An 8,939-nucleotide genomic window follows, 5' to 3' on the forward strand; every position below is an offset into this window, starting at 1 on the left:
TCCCTTTGCTCTCAAGGCTAAGGTGGAGAAACAACTGGACAAGCTGATCGCCCAAGGAGTTTTGGAGTCGGTTGACCACGCCAAGTGGGAAACCCCCATTGTCACGCCTGTCAAGCCAGACGGGTTGGTGAGAATCTGCGCTGACTACAAGTGCACGATCAACAAGGCACTTCAGCAGCACGCTGTTGTTCAACACCTGCTGCATTCCTTGGGTGAGGGTAAGGTCTTTGCTAAGCTGGACCTTGCCCGAGCCTATCAACAACTGCCCATCGATGATGCCACTGCTGAAGCCCAGACGATCGTCACCCACCGAGGGGCATTCCGTTGCCGCCGTTTGCAGTTCGGCGTGAGTGTGGCTCCTGGCATCTTCCAAAGCCTTATGGAGCGTTTCCTGCAAGGGCTTCTGGGCGTGGTACCGTATTTTGATGACGTCTTGGTGTTCGCAGACTCACACCAGCAGCTGTTCCGAGTGCCTCTGTGCCGTGCTGACCAGGTTCCAAGAGGCCGGGCTCAAGGTAAAGAGGGAGAAGTGCCAGATCGCCGTTCCACAGGTGGATTTCCTGGGCTATCATATTGACGCCTCCGGCCTTCACCCGACCACATCCAAGATCCGTGCTATCCAGCAGGCCCCCATCCCAAAGAACAAGATGGAGTTGCAGGCGTTCCTGGGACTGCTGAACTTGTTTAACATGTTCCTGCCCCACAAAGCCACGGTGGCTGAGCCTCTTCACTGACTCCTCAGCACAAAGACACCTTGGTCCTGGGGTCATTGGGAGATGGCCGCCTTCAACGCGGTCAAGGCTCTCCCTTCATTGGACAGTGTGCTGGTACAGTACAGTGAAGCCAGGCCGCTGGTCCTTGCCTGTGACGCCTCACCTTTTGGCATTGGCACTGTCCTTAGTCACCGTTTTCCAGACAGAAAAGAAGCACTGCTCGCTTACTTTTCCAGGACGCTATCTCCAACGGAACGGAATTACAGCCAGCTCGACAAGGAGGCACTGGCACTTGTGGCTGGAGTGAAGAGGTTCCATGAATACCTCTACGGCAGGACTTTTGACCTCATCACCGACCACAAGCCGCTCCTGGGCCTCCTCGCTGGTGATCGACCAACTCTACCGGTCCTCTCGCCGTGCATGTTGTGATGGACTGTTTTCCTGGCTGCCTACCACTACCGGCTCGTCCATCGCCCGGGGAAATCAATGGGCCATGCCGACGCCCTCAGCCGTTGTCCTCTTCCAGCGTTTGTGGAAGACCCAGCTCCTGCTTCATCACTCCTCCTGATTGAGGATCTTCCGGCAGCGCCTGTATCGGCTGCCACTGTGGCCTCCGCATCTGCCCAGGATCGCACCATCAGCCATGTGCTCAACTGGGTGTGGAGAGGGTGGCCACAAGGGCCTTTTGAATTGGAGTTCCAGCTGTTCGCAACCAGACAACATGGTCTCTCGGCTTATTGCGGCTGTCTGCTGTGGGGAGACCGCGTCGTGATTCCCCAAAGACTTCGTCAACGTGTCCTGGAGGCTCTGCACGTTGGCCACCTGGGAATCGTCAAAATGAAGGCGTTGGCTCGGTGTTACGTCTGGTAGCCTAACATGGACGATGCCATCACTGCCTGGGTTTCCGCCTGTCAAGCGTGGCAAGAATCGAGGCCTGTGCCACCAGCAGCTAAGGGACACACCTGGGGGACGCCCAAGACACCCTGGTCGAGGGTGCACATCGATCTGGCCAGCCCCTTTCATGGCCGGACTTTTATGGTAGTGGTGGACACGTATTCCAAATGGCTGGAGGTGGCCCTGATGCCCTCCACCACTACCGAGGTCGTCATCCAGGTGCTGCAAGGCCTCTTTGCGACGCATGGGTGTCCTGATGTCCTTGTCTCTGACAACGGACCACAGTTCACGTCAGGCATTTTTGAGCGGTATCTTTTGGGACTGGGCATCCGCCATGCCCTAACGGCACCATTTCATCCATCCAGCAACGGGCAAGCAGAGAGAATGGTGCGCTCGGCAAAAGAGGCACTGGCGCGCCTGGACCAGGGAGACTGGCATGAGCGGGTTGCCAAATACTTGTTCGTACAACACATCACCCCTCATGCGGCCACAGGGCGGAGTCCTGCTGAACTGCTTATGGGCCGCCGTCTCAGGTCCCCGCTCAACCGGCTGCACCCAGACTTTGCTGTGCCCGAACCCCCATGCTGTGCCAACACGCCATGGTCATTTGTTCCCAGAAACCAGGTCTTTGCCCAGAGCTTTGTGGGGGACATTCCTTGGGTGCCAGCAACAGTAGTGGGAGTCACTGGACCTCGCTCGTACCAGGTGGCACTCAAAGACAGACGCTTGCGGCGCCGGCACATAGACCAGCTTAGGTGCAGGGTTGGGGACTTGGACACTACCGTGGTGCCCCCAACTGCGCTCGTGGCTCTGGAACAGACACTTACAGATAGTGAGGCTCCACCTACACCTCTCTCGCAAACTGCCGGCGTGGAGCCGAACCAAGCCGCTTCAGAGGGTCTGCCAGACTTACCACAGACTCAGACCGCTACCGTGCCTGACAATCCACCAACTCCACTTGCGGAGTTTCCACCCACAGCAGCGGATCCAGGGGACTTGGTTTCAACGCCACCTAGGGTCGCACCACAGCCTCAGCAAGAATTGGGTGGCCCCCCAGACTTGGCTACCAGTCCCCAGCGGTCTCGCAGAGTTTCCAAGCGCCCAACTTATTTAAAGGACTATGTTGTTGGACATGTATCACTGTTGGTCTAAGTATGTGAAATCTAACCGATATGCTTTTGTGCCCAATTGAACCATTACGTGTAGTGCTGTATATAAGAAAACCATTACGATTGTAACTAACGCCTTATCTTGGTGGGGAGGGGTGTTATGTACTGAAGTTCTCACCCTGGGCCAGCAGGGGGATACTGTAGATAGTTATGCAAATGAAGGATCAAAAGTGACGTTCAGTGATTGGATAGTTTTAGAAAGTTGCAACAGTTATGATTGTTCTGGAGCTCTATATAAGCAGGCTGACTGAGCTCCTCAGTTCACTTCTGTTCCAGCTTACAAATAAAGAGCTGCTTTGGAAGAATCGCTGTGTCATCTGATATGTTCGCCCACAACCTAACAAAAAACACCTCGGGTGACAAACACTTCAGGTTTCAAACTACTAACCCGGAGTTAGTACCTCGGGTTGAGAACTTTATCTCAGGATGAGAAGGGAAATTGTGCGGTGGCAGCAGGAGGCCCCATTAGCAAAAGCGCACCTCAGGTTAAGAAGCGTTTCAGGTTAAGAATGGACCTCCAGAACCAATTAAGTTCTTAACCCGAGGTACCACTGTATTTCACTTTTTTCAAATTGTTTTATTTATGTTTTATTGATATTTGCTTTAACCTGCTTTGAAGTTATTTTAAAAAAATATAAAGGGTATAGAAATTAAACAAAAAATAAATAAATGTATAGAGCAGGGATATCCAACATGGGGTTGCTCACATGTTGGGCAACAGCTCTTATAAGCCTCAGCCCGTATGGCCAAGGTTGATGGGAGTTGTAGTTCAAAAGCTCAGGGGTGGAAAATCTCATGTTTCTTACAACTTTTCATTATGAATAATTGTAGGCAAAACGTTTGATGATTCAGAGCTCATTTTTAGCTTCCAGGAGCAGCTGGTCACTTCTGCTTTATAAACAAACCCAAATATATTGACACACTTTACATTAAAATTAAATTTCAGAAGAGAGACAAACTTTTTTTTAAAAAGCCATTTTTTTTACTTTACAAACCATTATCTTCTCAATCCAAGATTTGCTTTTCATATTGAGGCAAGGAAGAAGGGCTACCCCTATGCTATCCATATAATCAGTTATCAGTAATCAATATATTCATATATGCTCACACATAATCAAGGCTTACAGTATTTTATAATCCATTTTGAATCAAAGGGAAGCTGTGACTTGGCTAACTGCATACTGCCTGAAACAGCAAAATTAGGAGCCGACCTTTCCCCTACAAACATCCGTGTACCCTGGAGAAGGGGAAGCTGTGAATCAGAGATTCTGGTACAAAATCCCCTCAGATACAGGCTAAATTAATCCGCAGAACAGGAAGAGAAAACCACAAAATCTCCAAACTCCCTGTCCTGTCATAACTAGGGGAGAGGTTAGACAGAGCGTCACTGCAAGCAGTGGAAGCAGAACTAAAACTCCGTGCTTGACCAGGAGCTGGTAGCATGGCAAGAAGCTTGCTAATTGGCTAATTTTCGCTGGCAATATCGTGACTGCCTCATGGTTGTCTCATGATCTATGATTTGCTGTGATCTGCTCAGGTATAAAGACCTCTGGATTTCTGTCAATCGGGACGTCCCAGTTCCTTTTGGAAGAGATTCCAAACTGGGTCCTTATTGCCTGGCAATAAACTTCACCTTCTTATTCTCCATTGCTGAGTCTTTTTGATCCTCATTTAACACCTCATTTAACACTGCTTACGTTCACGTGCTTCATTATGTATAAAAATACTTGGTTAGCAAGGGGGTACAGAAATAATAATAAAAAAGCGACAATAAAAGCATTATCAGCATTTAAAAAGAAATGCTAGTGGATGTTCTTCTGCAAGCTGTTCCCCATCCAGTATTTCCCAGCTTCTGCCTTCTGAACTATGTTCCTCTGCAAACCACTGGTCCAAATCTATACAGTCCTCCTGCTCCTGGGAAGATTCAGAGGGAGGCTCCCACGAATGCGCCTCAGTGCAGCTCTCCTCAGCTGGGTCCCTGGTTAGGTTTTGGTTTAGGGGAGCAAGCATGGGCCTGGCCCTTGGGCTGGGGCGAGGGGAGAAGGGAAGCGAAGTACAGTGGTACCTCAGATTATATACGCTTCAGGTTACATACGCCTCAGGTTACAGATTCCGCTAACCCAGAAATAGTACCTTGGGTTAAGAACTTTACTTCAGGATGAGAACAGGCGGCGCAGCAGCAGTGGGAGGCCCATTAGCTAAAGTGGTGTTTCAGGTTAAGAACAGTTTCAGTTTAAGAACGGAATGAATTAAGTACTTAACCCGAGGTACCACTGTAGAGGGGATGCTTCTTTTTCCTTTCACGGCTAGTTCTTGTTTCTCCTGAGTGCGCGCCTGTAATTAGCAAGCATGCTTTTAACTGGAGTGCATCCCTTTGTCTTGGAGCGCAAGATGATTCAGGAGGCCTGTGGCGTTTGCTTCCTAGGATGGGTCATAAGGAAAGGGTTAAAATGGGTGTGATGTGATTGGCCAGTGAGAATGCAGGGGGGGAGTAAAAGTTAGAGTGGGAGATTTTGAAAGTCAGTTGAGGTTTGGGAATTGGAGAAGGAAGAGGGAGGAATAGGCAGTGGGTTGGTTGAGTTGTATTGTGAGAGAGTGAGAGGAATTATTAGGTTGAGTCAGATAGATAGTTGGAATAATCAGTTTGGAGTTGTTAGGAACTAAGATTAAGAAACTGACAAGAGAAAAATAAACTGAAACCATACGCTTGTTCCTGCATTTAAAAATAAACTTGATTATTTGTTAATGTTAACAACTGTCTGGACTCCGTGTGTCTCTGAGAGAAGCAGGGTGGGGGCAGCGAAGAAAGCAATCACGGTGGTGGCACAGGGTCAATAGACCGTCAAACGTCTGGGGGCCCTGTGTGATCGCCACAAGGCCTTAGAGCGAAGCACGTGTATCTCACATGTGCCTTGAGAGCAATGGAGGAGGGACAGTCGAGGTGCTTAAAAGTAAGCTGTTGTTTCGTTGGGGGGGGGGGAGAGTCTTAGCGACGTCAAAAAGGAAGAGCCAACCGCGCATACAGGATACGTGTGCTTGCTACTCTGATTTGGAAGATGGGCAGTGGAAGTGGCACATGCTTGTGTAAAAGCAATCTAATGAAGATTAAGTTAATGGCAACCTTTTTTAAAATTAATATTCTTCATTGATTAAAAAAATTGCATGTCTATACAAACATTATGTACAATCTCTTAACAGGTAGAAAAAAAAAGAAAATAATATAAAATATTTAACTTTACAAAACTTAATGTTCTCAGTCCATGATTTGCTTTTCTTATGTATAAAAATGTTTATTTCCTGGCCCACCTCCCATCACTGTGGGGAGGGCATAGGGCAAGGGATAAGAATGCAGGGTCGGCCTGACATCCATCAGTTCTCTGGCTCCGACAGCAGCCATCTAGGCATTTCTGCAAAACTCACAATCAGGACATGAAGGTGAGAGCCACCCTCTCTTTGTGAGGAAATCCCGTATACAAATAGCCAATTCAATTTCCTAGCTGCCAGCCTTTATTGACCCAAGCTCCTTCTGCCCGCTGACCAGAAAAGCCATATCCCCCACAAAAGAAGCCCACCTTGAGATTCCTTCTCCTTTCACTCTCCTATTAGGCAAAGGTGGGTTGCAGAACTTATAACAAAATTTTGCTTTAAAAGAAAAATTGTGGTGGTTCCCTCATTGCGAATAAGTGAGGTTCATAGACCACAGAATCATAGAGTTGGAAGGGACCAAGAGGGTCATCTAGCCGAACCCCCTGCAATGAAGGAATCTTTTTATAAGGTGGGGCTTGAACCCACAACCCTGAGAAACTCATGCTCTACCAACTGAACAATCCCAGGACTCAGATCAAATTCAGCCGGTGGGATCAAGTTATTCTGATGCTTCCAAATGCACAGGTAAAAGAAATTTTCAGATTGAACAAGTGGTATTATAATTATTATTATTATTCCCCAGCCAATTTGGGCGGCTTCCAGCAAAATATAAAAACATAAGACATCAAACATTAAAAACTTACTGAATCTGCTTCTTTGACAGAAGCTGACAAATTTAGGACAGATGCTCTATATCAACTCAATGACAGGGAACCAGGCAGAGGGCCTTCTTGGTAGCGGCACCTGCTCTGTGGAACGCTCTCCCATCAGATGTCAAGGAAATAAATATCTATCTGACTTTTATAAGACAACTGAAGTCAGCCCTGTATGGAGAAGCTTTTAATGTTTGATGTTTCATTAGTTTTTAAAAAATATTCTGTTGGGAGCTGCCCTAGTGGCTGGGGAACCCAGCCAGATGAGCAGGTATAAATAAGGTTATTATTATTATTAAGGTTATTATTATTATTATTATGCTTAATTGAATAGCAGTTCCTGGAAGCCGCCGGAGGGGAGAGATGCTCTTGGGCTCCCATCCTCCTTGCAGGCTTGGCCACCGTGAGGAGACAGTGCTGAGATTCCTGCATTGCAGGGCGTTGGACTAGATGACTCTCAGGGTCCCCTTCCATCTCTACGATTCTATGATTCTAACAGGGTGCGGGACTAGATGGGCTTGATCAAACTACAGGGCTCTTCGTGTGGGGTGTGTGTGTGTGTGTGTGTGTGTGTGTGTGTGAGAGAGAGAGAGAGAGAGAGAGAGAGAGAGAGAGAGAGAGAACCTTCAGGGAGAGGCCCCTGTCTCTTATTTGCGAAGAGGATAAATCAGCAGCAACTCTCCCCCCCCCAAAAAAAACCTGACCTGTCGCTTCCCTGTTTGCTCTCTCTCCACCCCCAACCCCAATTATGGGTATTGCACTGCACAACCCCCTCCCCCAAACAGCTTGCTGCACTTTGCAGCGCTTTGCACTCACTCTATTCCTTGCAGGACAAGGGCAGTGCATGACGGCAGAGGGGGCGGGTCAGCTGTTCTGCTTAAGCCACGCCCCCTTTCCCAAGTCAGTATCGAGCAGCAGCACCCTCCCCTCTAGCAGCTTGCACTCTCTAGCTTAAGGCAACGAGCAACTGTTCCCTATACTCGAAGCCCAGGTTCCCTCCCTCCTCTCCCCATTGGCTGCAAGTATCCCGCCCCCGGAGATATCCTGCCTCCCAGGCGGGGGCTCCCATTCCCGCCCCCGCTGCCCAGGGTCGCTGCTGCTGCCAGGATTTCGGGTGAGTGCAAAGCCAGCGACGGGGAAGGAGGGAAGGGGCTTGGCAAGGGGTGGGGGGTCCAGGATGAGAATCCCCGGGACGGGGAGAAGAAGAGAAGGGAGGAAAGGGAGCTGTTTCTCTTAATGGGGCCTTGAAGGTGGAGGGGGGGAGGGGTTTCCGCTGTGGAAAGAGAGAAGCTTCCTCCTGCCCGGATCTGGTGCAAAGGGAGTTGCAGGGAAGGAGGCGGGAAAGGGGAGAGGGTTGGGTATTGCAGACCAGCCTCGCCATAGTAGTAATAATAGTAATAATAATCTGATATTTATACCCCGCCCATTTTCTGGGTTTCCCCAGCCACTCTGGGCGGCTTCCAACAAAATAAGAAACACCAAAAACATCCAAACATCCAAGTCTTCCGTTTTGTAGAGGAGATGGGGACATGGATTGCTGGATGGCAGAGGGAGAAAGGGGAAAAGATGGGGAGGAAAGCAAAGGCAGGGGGGGCCAGGCAGGAAGAAGGAAGGGGTGAGGCCTTCTCCAAAGAGCTCTTTGTTCCTTGCACTCCTTGCATAAAGTAGTGGGGGCGGGGCCGGATTGAGGTTTGATGAGGCCCTAAGCTGCTGGAGGTCATGGGGCCCTTTATATGTCCAGCTATCCTTTGTCAACAACAAATTGTCGCTGTTTTTTGTGTTGAATATAGGCTGTATGGTAATTTATGGACCTAACCGGTATCTAAAACCATTTGCACATAACAGAGTATGTATTTTCTCAAGGTAATTGTTGAACTGAAATACAATTATGAAGTATATTAATAGTGAAATAATTATTAAGCTCTAACTTAAAATGATTTTGTTATTCATAACAAACTTAATATTGCAAACACATTGGCATTTGGCAATAATAAAAGTTCCTTTAGAAACACAATTTACAAAGACTCCTAATCTGGTCCTGGAAACTTGCTATAATAATAGGTGTAAATATATGATGCAAACTACTAATAATTATAAATAGCATTATTAATATGAAATTAAGTGTTATAACCTGTACAATGCAA

The 8,939-nt window shown here is 48.3% G+C and overlaps 2 protein-coding genes across 4 annotated transcripts in view; both read left to right on the forward strand.

The window, feature by feature from the left end:
* LOC310701226 (uncharacterized protein) overlaps positions 1 to 8,939 on the forward strand; it is a 98,943-nt gene that overhangs the window by 17,392 nt on the left and 72,612 nt on the right. The window lies entirely within an intron of this gene.
* The window catches only part of LOC310701178 (uncharacterized protein), a 42,927-nt gene continuing 41,576 nt past the window's right edge, over positions 7,589 to 8,939 (forward strand). For all 3 annotated transcript variants that reach the window (XM_083491608.1, XM_083491607.1, XM_083491609.1), the window contains exon 1: positions 7,589 to 7,909. The gene's annotated coding sequence lies outside the window, so the exon portion shown is untranslated. The remainder of the gene's footprint in view (positions 7,910 to 8,939) is intronic.

This window comes from Podarcis liolepis (genome assembly GCF_965112155.1).
Source record: "Podarcis liolepis genome assembly, chromosome: 2".
Classification (NCBI taxonomy): domain Eukaryota; kingdom Metazoa; phylum Chordata; class Lepidosauria; order Squamata; family Lacertidae; genus Podarcis; species Podarcis liolepis.